The sequence below is a fragment of the Periplaneta americana genome, chromosome 13, assembly GCF_040183065.1.
Source record: "Periplaneta americana isolate PAMFEO1 chromosome 13, P.americana_PAMFEO1_priV1, whole genome shotgun sequence".
NCBI lineage: Eukaryota > Metazoa > Arthropoda > Insecta > Blattodea > Blattidae > Periplaneta > Periplaneta americana.
Window position 1 is genome coordinate 59,608,657 of NC_091129.1, and position 12,947 is coordinate 59,621,603.

Genomic DNA, 12,947 nt, shown 5'->3' on the forward strand with positions numbered 1-12,947 from the left:
AATCTAGAACAATATATCTTGGGGGCCCAAAGCCTATTCTGATCACCTAGTGGACAGCCAAAGCAGAGTTTGTAAGCTTCTGTAATGTTTTTCTTTTGTGATTTTGGAGTGAATTTTCCAGAAACACTATAACAGAGATTATTCGGATAGTTTACACACCTGCAAACTTCAGAACTTGACATGATGTCGTGTGTTTACTTACTGTGAACCTCTACCACCATCATTTGTTTTTAACTGTGTTTAAATTCGTTAAAAATTTATTCAAAGACATATCACCACAATAAAATACTTTACTAGACAAAACTTCACTTGTTAACTTAATCACATCTCCTTTACAACTGCTTGACTGAAAAGATGGCATATTGAGCTATGGGTTGAAGGGCTGTTCAGTTACCATTACTCTCTTCCCTTGGTAAACCTAGCCTATATTCATTATGGGATTTTCACCTTGGCACTTATTCATAGAACAATATACAAGTCCTTATTGAAAGACAAAATTATTTTTTCACCGTTCAGTGATGATTTTTGAGATTGACGTGCATGCCAATGTCTGGTTTTATGTGTGTTTTATTCACATATAGCTTGTAACTAGGGTTTCAGATGTCTTGATATGATGTGACATTCCCGATTTTCAGGAAATTTACCCGTGTACCACTCATACCTGTTGCAGGATGTAAAATGTCTTGCTTTTAAGATATTACCCATTCCTAAGTAGAACTGAAATTCGCTCACGACGTGAAACAAATGCATCACATACCATGTTCAGACTTAAGGGATATGCAAATTTAATACGAGGATAACTCCAACATTTTTTTTTTTTTTATTTTTTTTTTATTCTATACCTTGGCAATATATGGAAGTCATAGATACATCTTTCCTGCTTGTATTCAAATTTAATTTAAGTCGTTTCCGTAAGTGGCGCCATGATAGCACTCCTTTAAGATGGCTGCTGTACTTGACATTCGTCAGAAGCAATGTGCTGTTATTGAGTTCCTGTGCTGTGAGAACGAGACAGTGGGAAACATTCACAAGATGTTGAAAGAGGTGTCTGGAGATGCAGCTGTTGATCGCAGTATGGTTAGTCGGTGGACAAGGAGATTATCTGGTGGAAGAGTGCCTGCTGATATTCGGGATACTCCTTGCAGCAGCAGACCCTGCACTGCACGAAGTCCTGTCAATGTCCATGGTTGTGGCTGACAAATACGTAACAGTGAAAGAATTGTCACTCCAAGTTGAAATAGGAGAAGCAAGTCTGTGCAGAATATTGAAACAGTTGGAGTTAAAAAACGTTTGTACCATGTGGGTTCCGAGGATGTTGACAGAAGCCCACTAAGAAACCCGAAAAACAGTGTGCAGCGAACTTTTGGACCAGTATGAGAATGGTGGAGATGATTTTCTTGCAAGAATTGTGACAGGAGATGAAACATGGTTCCACCATTTTGAACTGGAGACAAAGGGGCAGACAATGGAGTAGCATCATGCAAATTCACCGAAGAAAGAGAAATTCAAAACTATGCCTTCGGGAGGAAAAGTTATGGCTACTGTGTTTTTCGATTCAGAAAGACTCTTGCTTGTGGACATCATACCACACAGAAGCACCATTAATTCTGACACATATGTGGTAACTTTCAAGAAACTTCAAGCTCGCCTGAGTCGTGTTCGACCACATCGGGAGAAGCAGGATGTTCTGCTATTGCACGACAATGCATGGCCACATGTCAGTCACAAGACCATAGACCAGATCAGAAAACTTGGATGTACAACACTGAAACCTCCACCTTACAGGCCTAATCTGACACCATATGATTACCATCTCTTTGATAAACTGAAGGAATTGCTTTGTGGAACGAGGTTTGAAGGTGCACATGCACACTGGTAAAGAGTGGCTCAGATGTGTTGATCCAGACTTTTACCATGCAGGTATACAGGCCCTCGTTCTAAGGTAGCGTAAGGCAGTTTGAAAGGTATGGGGATTATGTGGAAAAGTGACATTTTGTTTCTAAAGGATGTATTTACATTCTATGAAAATAGCAAAGCTGTAGGATAAAAATGTAATTTTTAAATAAATGTTGTGCATTACTTTTGGAGTGACCCTCGTAGAATACTCTCCTACCACTTCAAGTTTTTATTTTGATATTTATATGTTAATGTAAATGTTATGTAACAATTTATTATTTTTTTTTTTCTCCTTTTTATGAAATGATATAGTACCATTAATCATAACAAAATATAATGATAATCATTAAAATCTTGAAAAAAAGTAGTTCTTTAATCCTTATGCATAGCTAGGCTACACTGTATTAATTCATTATTATTATTATTATTATTATTATTATTATTATTATTATTATTATTATTATTATTATTATTATTATTTATTTAGCTTATACATCAACTGCAGTAAAATGTCTCTCTTTAATATTTTTAAAATCTGGCAAGCCTACTTGTAACTCAAAAACAGAGCCCGATAGGAGACTTTTTGGCGATATATTCGAATTTAGTGTATAAAAATCATGTAAGATCACGTGTTTTCGTTTAGGTTACAAAATGGCTGTTGACTAGTGTAACAGATAAATCAATAATAATATTATTATTAACAAAAAGAAATTCAATCCTCAAGTTTAAGAAATACGTAGTTACATGATGAGGATAGTGGTATCCATGACACAGTCAGTAACCTCAGCCACAATGCAAACCAATTTGTGTATAATTCTAGGCATAGATCACACACAGACTATACTAGGACACTATAGTAAGGGTAATTAAGAGAAATTGAAGAAGTAATATAGTGGGAGGTAGAGTAAATTATTAATCTGTAATAACTCAATACATTAGATGTGCACTTAGCTCAAATATAACTTCTTTCACATCAATGTCTGTTAATGTCAGTTACTGTAGAATTGTAGTTTTATATGCCACATTGGTTTGCACAATGGCTTAGATTGCTGATTGCATCATGGATTACAGTCAATTTGTGATAATCCATGGAATCAATGCACGAACTTCTGCAAAATATCGAAAATTTCGAATTATCAGCAACATTTTGTATTATTATTTAAAATCCAATAAAAGTTACTCTAACAGGTTTAATTATTGAAATACCCTTCAGAAACAAGTGCAAATTGTGAAACAGTGCAAAACATTTTGAAACTTTATAATATTATAATATTCATTTATAATATTGTCATTGAGTACTGCAATGGGATAAGACACACAGCATAGGAACAAACTTGATTGTCATGCTTTTCAGCTGGTACTGGCCCAGGCCCATGCGATGTGAAGTGGGGTGAGAGAGGAGTGAAGTGTGATAGGAGGGAGAGAGCGTGAATCAAGTAAAAATGGAAATTATATTACTTTGCTTCCCCCTTAAAAAGAGAAAAAAAGAATCGCGAATTTCCCACAAAATGAACTAACTGTACGCATATTATTGTAAGTCTACTGTATATAAGTATTTATTTTTTGAAACTTGATGGTTGGATTTTTCTTGTGTTGTTATTGTTAGTTTTTTATCTTGAATGCTAAAATAATAATAATAATAATAATAATAATAATAATAATAATAATAATAATAATAATAATGTAACTTTTTTTTTGAACTAGACAACGTAACTTTTATTTAAAGCAACAATAATTCCCTTCTACAATTCACCTTAAACACTCTTGTCAACAATGGGATTTGCTCTCCGCATAGCAACACAGCGTTCGTTATTGCACTCCACAAACGACAATGACAATTTACTTGGACGATTACGAACAACAATGAACTGTTAATCTTAACTAATATTTACAAAGCACTATTTACAAATCAGAACTGTCAGTTCTCGGTTCACAGTTCTTCTAGCTCAGTCACTCGAGTTCACAGTATCTCGAACCACAGACCTTCAGAGACAGTCCACTGTACTCGAACTCAGGTCCCTCCAACTGCGGTCCACTGCACTCGAACTCAGGTCTCTCCAACTGCGGTCCACTGCACTCGAACTCAGGCCTTCGGATGCTGACACAGTTGCGGACGCACACTTGAGTCGAACTCCGGTACACAAGACTGGCTTGCTTGCTCTGGCTTACTCACTGAATGGCTGAATAAACTGAAAACTGCTCAAGTTCGCTCGCGTTTCTTCTTTTATAACCACAGCGACGTAGCCTGGAAAGTTCCACGCGTGTCCAGAGATAGCACTCCAGAGAACAATCCAGATCCCTCTCCTCTCTGCCAGCACCAGATGCGCGCGCAAACTCCCTTGCCGCGTAGGCCCTTTCCCCTCTCTTCTCTCGCCGCGCGCCGTCCTTCAGTGCTCCATGGAGCCCGTGTCGACTAACGCGCGATCTGCTCTCTTGCGGGACGCTGGTCGTGAATTCGAATCTCACGTCGCTGTCACATTAATAATAATAATAGTTTTATTTTCCATGGCTGAGTTAAGGCCATCGGGCCTTCTCTTCCACTCAACCAGGATGAAAGCACATACAGGAAAATATATATACAAGTGTTAACTCAAGAAAAAAGATTGAATACATATGAATTCAATCACAAAATTGAAGGAAGAGTACAATTTGTATAATCAATATGGAATACATTGAAACAATGACAATTATCTAGATATTAGTGTTAATGGAAAGAAAGTAATAACTGTATATTAAAAAATTATAGCTGCTAAAAACTAATTCTGTGCATTAAAAATATTCCTAAATAACCTAATTTTAAAGGACTGAGGACTAAGACTACCCCTGATGTCCAGCGGCAACGAATTCCAGGAGCGGGCCATGGTTATTGAGAAAGAACTTGAGTACAGAGATGTTTGATGATTATTGATAGCAACAGATTGTGCTGTGAATGTGTATTACGATTATGATGTGAAGCTAGAAGAGTAAACCGAAAGGCAAGGTAGTTAGTTGGCTGTGGAATTATGTATAATTCAATATTGTAGGCAAAGAGAATGTACTAAACGTCTATCTTGCAAGTAGAGCCAGGAGAGTCATAGAAACTATTCCAATATATGATCATTCAGTGGATATTGGAAAATCGGATGCAGACATTATGTACACATTGAAGTTTTTGAGAAAGTTCAGCACTTAGGTCACTATATAAAACGTCACAGTAGTCAAAATGAGGTATCAAAGGATCTGTAGTAGGTTTTCTTTGTGTTTAGTAAGAATGAAATTTTTCGTATGTTTCAAAGAATGCATAATAGAGAAAACTTTTCTATATCTGATTTATGTATTTCAGTTCATATTAGAGTCGAAATAGATGCCAAGGTTTTTACAATAGCACTGAAAGGAATGATTGTGTTGTTGAGAGAGATAGACTGAATGGTGTTCATATTAATAGAGAATAAGAAGCCTTTGCTACTTGTGTTGTTGAGAGAGATAGACTGAATGGTGTTCATATTAATAGAGAATAAGAAGCCTTTGCTGCCCTAAGAATATGGTTTGGGTTTTATCTGGATTGAGATTTAGTCCAAGTTTTCTTGCCCAATTATTGATTGACAAAAGATCGTCATTGAGGCTCAATAAACGTTCATGACAAAAGATCGTCATTGAGGCTCAATAAACGTTCAGTAAGAGTATCAGGACGAGAGTGTATGTATACTTGAAGATCATCCACATACAGATGATATTGGCAGTGCTCTAAAACTAAAGAAATGTTCTTAATATATAGAGTGAAAAGCACTAATGGAGAATTTTATTGATGCCCAGTTGTTTGTAGTACCCAGACAGACGTTTTTTGGTATTTGCTGTGATGGTGGAACATCTACGCAGTGGCGGCTCGCATTAAGGGGCACATGGGCACATGGGCACGTGCCCCCACCATTCGTTTTATTTTCCTACAAAAAAATAAAGCAACTTTTGCTTAAAATTATCTGCTCAAAACGTAATGACTTAAGAGCTTCCATTCAGGTATAAACATACTGTGAAATGTGAATGATTTCAGCTCTTGGGCTCCATAGTTCTAGTGCCCATCCTTTGCACATGCACACAGATAACTCGAGTTTCAAGTGCGTGGAGAGCGGTGTGTTGTGATAGATGCAGGGTGAGAAGATGAGAGGGAAAGCATCAGCCAGGGCACAGTAATTCGCGTGGTCATTCTTTGCACATGCGCAAATGGTTTTAACAACTTTTAGAACGCGATGCGGACAAGAAGGAAGCTACTGTTACATATAGAAGTATGATGGTAACACTGCCATGGCCTGAAGAACCAATTGAGTTGCCATCTTAGCTATTCTGTAGCTAGGTCTAGCTTTTTTAGATTAGTTACTATAATTGCTATACTCCATATCAGAGGCAATGCTTACCCTATGTTTTCTGATTAATTTAGCTACTAAAATTAAATCGTTTAACATTGTTAATATAGTAGTTTACCTATATTCAAAATTATGATAGGCTACTTTTTTACTAAGAGTGTTGGCAACATTGACAACTGTACAAAATACATCTCTCTGTTCGGTTCCCGCGTTTGCATTCATAGCGGCAATAATAAAATTCTGAGTGGTGTTAATAATTCTCTTCCTTTTATTTTAAGTGTGAAGTAGTGAAGTTAGTTACATTAGTGTTCGTTGTGTGCTTGTTCATTTCAATATGAATAAAGTTAGTGAACTAATTGGAAAGCAATTAGATTTCGACAGCAGAGTTCGCACCAAGAATTTAGGCACACCCCGGCCTGATATGGTCATTATACAGCAGACGGAAGGCAAAAAAGAAATTTCAACAGAAAATTTAAGAGCTCTATGTATGATAAAGCGAAATGGTTGTGTGGATGCGAAGAGAAGAATGCATTTTTCTGCTTTCCTTGCATTCTTTTTGGTGGTGATGACACATGGAGTACAACAGGTGTTAAAGATTTAAAACATTTCAATGAAAAAGTTAAGAAGCATAGTGTGTCCAAGAAACATTTAAATAATAATGAAATGGATGTCGCGCTTCTTTGTCAAGTATACATAAGGTTGCAACTTGACAGTGGGTATAGACTTTCCCTTTGCAAACAGTATGAACAGGTAGACAAAAATAGACATATTTTATCCCATCTGATTGACTGTGAAATTTTGTGGTGCGTTTGAACTTGTGCTGCGTGCACATGATGAAACCGTTGATTCGGACAATCCCGGTATATTTCGTGGTTTATTGATTTTGTTTGTAGCTAACTTAGACAATGCGATGAAGGAACATTTAGAGTCTGCAAGAGTTTATGATGCCATACTCGCAGTATGTCATGATTGTATAATAAATGAAATTCACTCTGCTGACTTCCTTGTTATTCAAGAAGACGAAACAACAGACACTGCTACAAAAATGCAGGTGGTACTAATATTTCGCTATCATGTAAATGGTGAAATACATGAGCGGTTTTGGGGTTTCTTTCAAGCGCTTAGCCACACAGCTGAAGGTATAAGTTCCTTGATTTTAAATGAACTAAGTAAGTTAGGTATCGATAGAACCCCCGATAAACTAATCTGTCAAACATTCGATGGAACAAGCGTAATGAGTGGTACGCAGACAGGTATGCAAGCTCGCATAAAGGAAAGATACACTGAAGCTAATTTTGTTCACTGTTACGCTCATCAAGGAAATCTGATCAAGAAAAAGGCCACATCGAATGTAACACCAGTGAATATATTTTTCAGTAATATCCAGGGCATTTGCTCATTTTTCAGCTGCTCTAGTAACCGCACCGAGGTATTCGATACAATTGTAATGCAGCGTTTACATAAAGCAGCTCCGACGCGTTGGAATTTTCAGATCCACATTGTCAATACAGTATCTGAAAACAAAGACGCGCTAATTGAATGTTTCCAAACCATATTTGAAACAGAAAAAGATCAGAACATAGTAATGCAAGCTTCTGATTTCGTCAGAGTACTTAGAGATTATGATTTCTTGTATTGGCTAAACTTTTTCCATGAAGTGATGCCTCATGTGGACATACTGTTCTCCCAAATTCAGAAGCGGAATATTGATCCTGTTCAAGTCTCCGAATTTTTATCGAACTTTGTTCGTACATCAGAAGGATTCGTTCTGATTTAGGAGAACATGATGATGATGATGATGATGATGACGACGATGACAATCCGGTCCCTACTGAATAACAGCGAAATGTCGATCAATAAAAACGAGTCAGTGCATTGGAAACGTGTGATATTATTGTGTCGCAAGCAGAAGAATGATTTCATTTTACAGGCCACTTGGTAGCTGCCAAACCTTTCCGCGTATCTAGTTCTCAAGAATATTGTAATCGGTTCCCAGAGAAAGATTTTGCGGCAACTGTCAACACATATTCAAAAGTGAACAAATCTATGCTCAGAACCGAGCTTGAAGTGCTATATTCCAGGGTAAACTTGCATGCTGCCGAAGGAACTGCAGCACTTTTGCAACTCTTTTTGCGCAACAATATGCAAGAAACATTTCACGAGTGTGTTCGATTACTAAGCATCATTGTTACAATACCTATGTCAACTGTGGAAAGTGAAAGGTGCTTCTCTACTTTAAATCGAATAAAAACCTTCCTCAGGAATGCAATGAGCCAAGAAAGACTGACAGCATTAGCAATGCTTTCAATTGATAGTAAAATGGTGCATTTGATACCCAACTTCAATCAGCAAGTTATCGAAGTATTTGTTCGAGCTAAGGATCGAAGAATAGACTTCATCTATACATAGAAAGGTTAGTGTATTGTAATGCATTCTTTATATTTACATTCTGCTATTGAAATTTTCAGCAATTATTCCATATGGCAAGCCTATGTTCGTGTAATGAGGAAACTATGGGTTCAATTAATTCAATATTAGTGTTTTAAGTTCTGCCCTACCAAATAATTTGGTCACGAGCCGCCACTGCCTCTACGTAGTTCTAAAGCATTGTAAATGACACGTTCCAGGAGTAGAATACCCAAAGTCTATTTCTGATCAATGATCACAATAATCATAAAAACTTAAAAAGGGACATAGAGAGTTTTCTTATTATATTGTCTTTTAGTCTTATTTTGCTTGCTGTGTGATCCTGAAATACGTTAAGTCCATTTTTATGAAAGGACTGGGCTAATTTTTTTATCCTCTGGTCTATGGACTGAGCGAGTTTTCAAGTGACATGCACAATACCACAACTTTCAGACAAGAATTGGCGTTGTTTTGGAAGAAAGCAAGCTTAAAATATGATAGAGGCCTCAAACATTATGTATCATAATAATGACCAAATGGACTGAGCGAGTTCTGGGATCACACTCTTCAATTCTACTTTTCTGTGGTACTTATCACTTCATTTCATCAAAATCATAATACATTTCTCTAGGCCATTTGTTATCTCATGAAACCTATCTGTGCGTCAGGGGAAGAAGAAAGTGGAAGACGAAAGAAGCTTCCCTCCTTCACTGCACTTCTACTTGTAGCTAGAGAGCTCACTTACTCCCACCATAAAGTTCTTATTACATGCTATGGCTCATGTAAGCATTTGGTTTCATGAGATAACGAATGACTATACTGAATTTGTCACTCAATTGAAGGACAATATATGAAGAATGCTCACATGGTATTCTTGTGTGTGAGTGTGATGAATGTCTATTTGCTTCACCAGCAATTAAACTTAAGGTAACTGAATTTGTGTCCACACTTGCAACATTATCATGTAGTTTATAAACTGAAACGAGAGTGTGAAATTATTATAAACAGATACTTTATTACAATTTTTATGTTAGTCGGCTTCGGTTGCATAGTCGGTATAACGCTGGTCTTCTGTGCTCGAGATTGCAGGTTCGATGCCGGCCCAGGTCGATGGCATTTAAGTGTGTTTAAATGCGACAGGCTCATGTCAGTAGATTTATTGGCATGTAAAAGAACTCCTGCGAGACAAAATTCCGGCACACCGTTAACATTGATATAACCTCTGCAGTTTCGAGCGTCATTAAATAAACCATAATTTTAAATTTTTATGTTTTTAATTATTTACAGAATATAGATTGTGTTTATTTCAGTATATATAGAGTTGTGCCTTCATTATTGAACTATTTATATTTATGTTTAATTCAATATTATACCACATAAATTTACAACCTACATACACTTCAAATATGAAAGCATGGGGATTTGGCATTAATGGAAAAAAGTTCATTGTGGCCACAATTTTGTCTCACTTCTCTTCAAGCTTGATATTCTGCACTACTCATTGGCACATCTTCATTGATTGTTGTGCAGACTTTATGATACAGGCTTTGAGTACCACCAAACTTTCAGGATCCTGTTGGAAGACTTTTAAGGATCCCCACAGAAAATAATCACAGAGATTGATGTTGAGGCTGTGAGGTGGCCAAATACAGCCATACCGATGACACTTAGGAAAGCAGTAAGATAGCTCTTTTTCGCAGTTCATGCTGAAATAAAAGAACATCATTAACTCTGTGCGACCTGTCGCATCTGTGGCTGGAATTCCATCCAGGTTCAATCCTCGGCCAGATCATGATGGAATTTGTGATGGACAAAGCAGACATAGAGGGTTTTTCTCGGGGTACTACCTTTTCCCTCTATCTTTCCACCTCCCCCTAATTTCATCTATAATCTGCAATAGTAAAAATAGGCTGCAGTGAAGTCTTGGCTAGTAGGTACTGATTTCTGATGCTGATGTAGAAAGGGTTGGGGCTCCTAAGACTTATTGGGCTACTAGTATGCGTATAGGACCTAGCTCTTACCAGGGCCTGAGGCAGGATGGTGCATATGACAGTTTTGATCAGGAAGAGCTTGGGACTCTGGGACTTAACAAACTACTGTTCTGCATAACAGGACCTGGCTCTATCATGAGTTGAGGCAGGATGACTCACCTGTCAGCGTTGGATTCGCGAATGCCATCCAGACCAACTTGGACAATCATTACATAGGGTGCAATGGATCACAGGACCAAACTGTACCTAAGTGTATCCTGGGTGCAGTCCTCATAAAGCCAAACGAAGTGACCAGGCTGTATCCTGCATATATCATTGTATGTGCCTTTGAAGACGAGTGGCATACAGTGGTGGAAGAATCTGGTTTTGCAGCATTACCAAATACCGAACAGCATTGACTTTTATTGAAGAAGTAAGGTCCATTTATGTCGTGATTTGACAGAGCTGTCCAAACAGCACCATAATTTTACCTTTCATGAAAGTTCAGTGGTTGTTCCATAATCCAAAAGCTGATGTGTTTATTTACCACACCATTCAGATGAAAATAAGCTTGGAGAAGTAGATGTGCAGTGTGCTTACTGTCTGCATTGTCCAAGTTGCAAAATAAAATTAAGCCTTTCTTCTTTACCCAACTCAGAGAATGCAGTACTATCATTTCATATAGGAAAAAAATTTAGGTCTGAATGAAGAATCTGTTGAATAGAGCAACAAGAGATTCCAAGTTTGGCTGTGGCACTTCTTGTTGACTTTGTTAGAGCTGCATTCCATGCCCACTGTCACAGTTTTCATGTTCTGTGGTTGGGAAACACGTCGACGCTTTGGTTCTAACACCGTTTCATTATTTTCAGACTGCTAAAACAACCTATAAATTGTGTTTTTTAGTGGGAGCCTACCTTGTGCCAAAATGTTGACGGAAACTTCTTGGTGTAAAAGTCACACTCTTCGTTTCTGTGTACAAAAGCACCAACTTTGCTCTTTGCAACAGCAAGCTGTTCTTTGTCAACCATCTTAACCAACTGCTCTGTGTTGATTACTGCATTTGTGCGCAAAGTTTCAAATATTTCGATCCATTAATGTGACCACAAAATGGAAAGCAAATGGTTCAACATCTCATGTGCAGCCCTGTATGGTTTTCAAAGAAATTTTATTGTTATAGTGATTGTAATTTGTGATATTTGCAATAATACGGAACAGTTATTTAAGCTATTGGTGTAGCTCTGTCAGCTAAGGTACTTGTCTGCCAATCTGGAGTTGCACTTGGGCATGGGTTCGATACCCGCTTGGGCTGATTACCTGTTTGGGTTTTTTTTTTTCGAGGTTTTCTCCAAACCATAAGGCAAATGTCAGGTAATCTATGGCGAATCCTCGGCCTTATCTAGCCAAATACGATCTCACTATCACCAATCCCATTGACGCTATATAACCTAGTAGTTGATATAGCATCGTTAAATAACCAAGTTAAAAAAATATATATTTAATCTTTACACGCATATTTTATAACATATTTATATGTGCACACATACACATGTACCTGTGCATGTGGTTAGTCTTTGAGAGGAATTTTCTTAAATACTAATAATTATAATTTTGTATTATCTTGAAGGTATGTAAGTGTGGAATCTACAGAAGTGTTAAAGAAATGTAAAAGTTTGTGGAATTTGTGCCAACAGTAGGCATTCACATCTTTCTGTTCATATGATAAGTACATTGCATGTGTTCAGTTAGTGTACAAAATACACATTTCCTTTGAAAGTAGTTGATATTTATCAGTCAGATTTGCATTTCTGTTATCTCTGTATAAGTTGAGACAAAGATTTTCATGTTGTGGGGAAGGGGTAAAGAAACACTATTTGAAATATATTCATTGAAACATTTTGCAACTCTTTTCATACATTTTTTGTGTTGAGAGCAATAGTTCCTTCTTCCTACTAAAGAATTTTCCTTGTTAAAGGGTTGTTTATGGTCCTACATCCTCAATCTGCATCTCAGATTGTTCTGTTGTCCTTCCAGCAATAAAGTCTATGTCTTATTAATTTATTAATGATTTCGTTCTTAACCTTGGCCATATCCTATGTTATTATTTAGCGGAACTGTAGTTGTTTAAGCTTTTCAATCAGTAGAAAATTTAATTTTGAAATATTAAATTCTTTTAAGTCTGTAATATGTAAGAGTGATTTCTTTGTTGAAATATGGGCGAATATGCTCTGTGTTGGTTGGGTGTGCAGTGTTAATGTTTTTTTTTTTTTTTTTTCTATTCAGAGAATATTCGAAAGGTACAGAGAACTTAGCACTGTATTTAGAGGGCCTGGAATGGGTA

The 12,947-nt window shown here is 37.0% G+C and overlaps 1 protein-coding gene across 1 annotated transcript in view; it reads left to right on the forward strand.

Annotated features, from left to right (window-relative positions):
- Positions 1–12,947, forward strand: part of LOC138711995 (zinc finger protein 271-like) — a 28,290-nt gene that overhangs the window by 2,091 nt on the left and 13,252 nt on the right. The window lies entirely within an intron of this gene.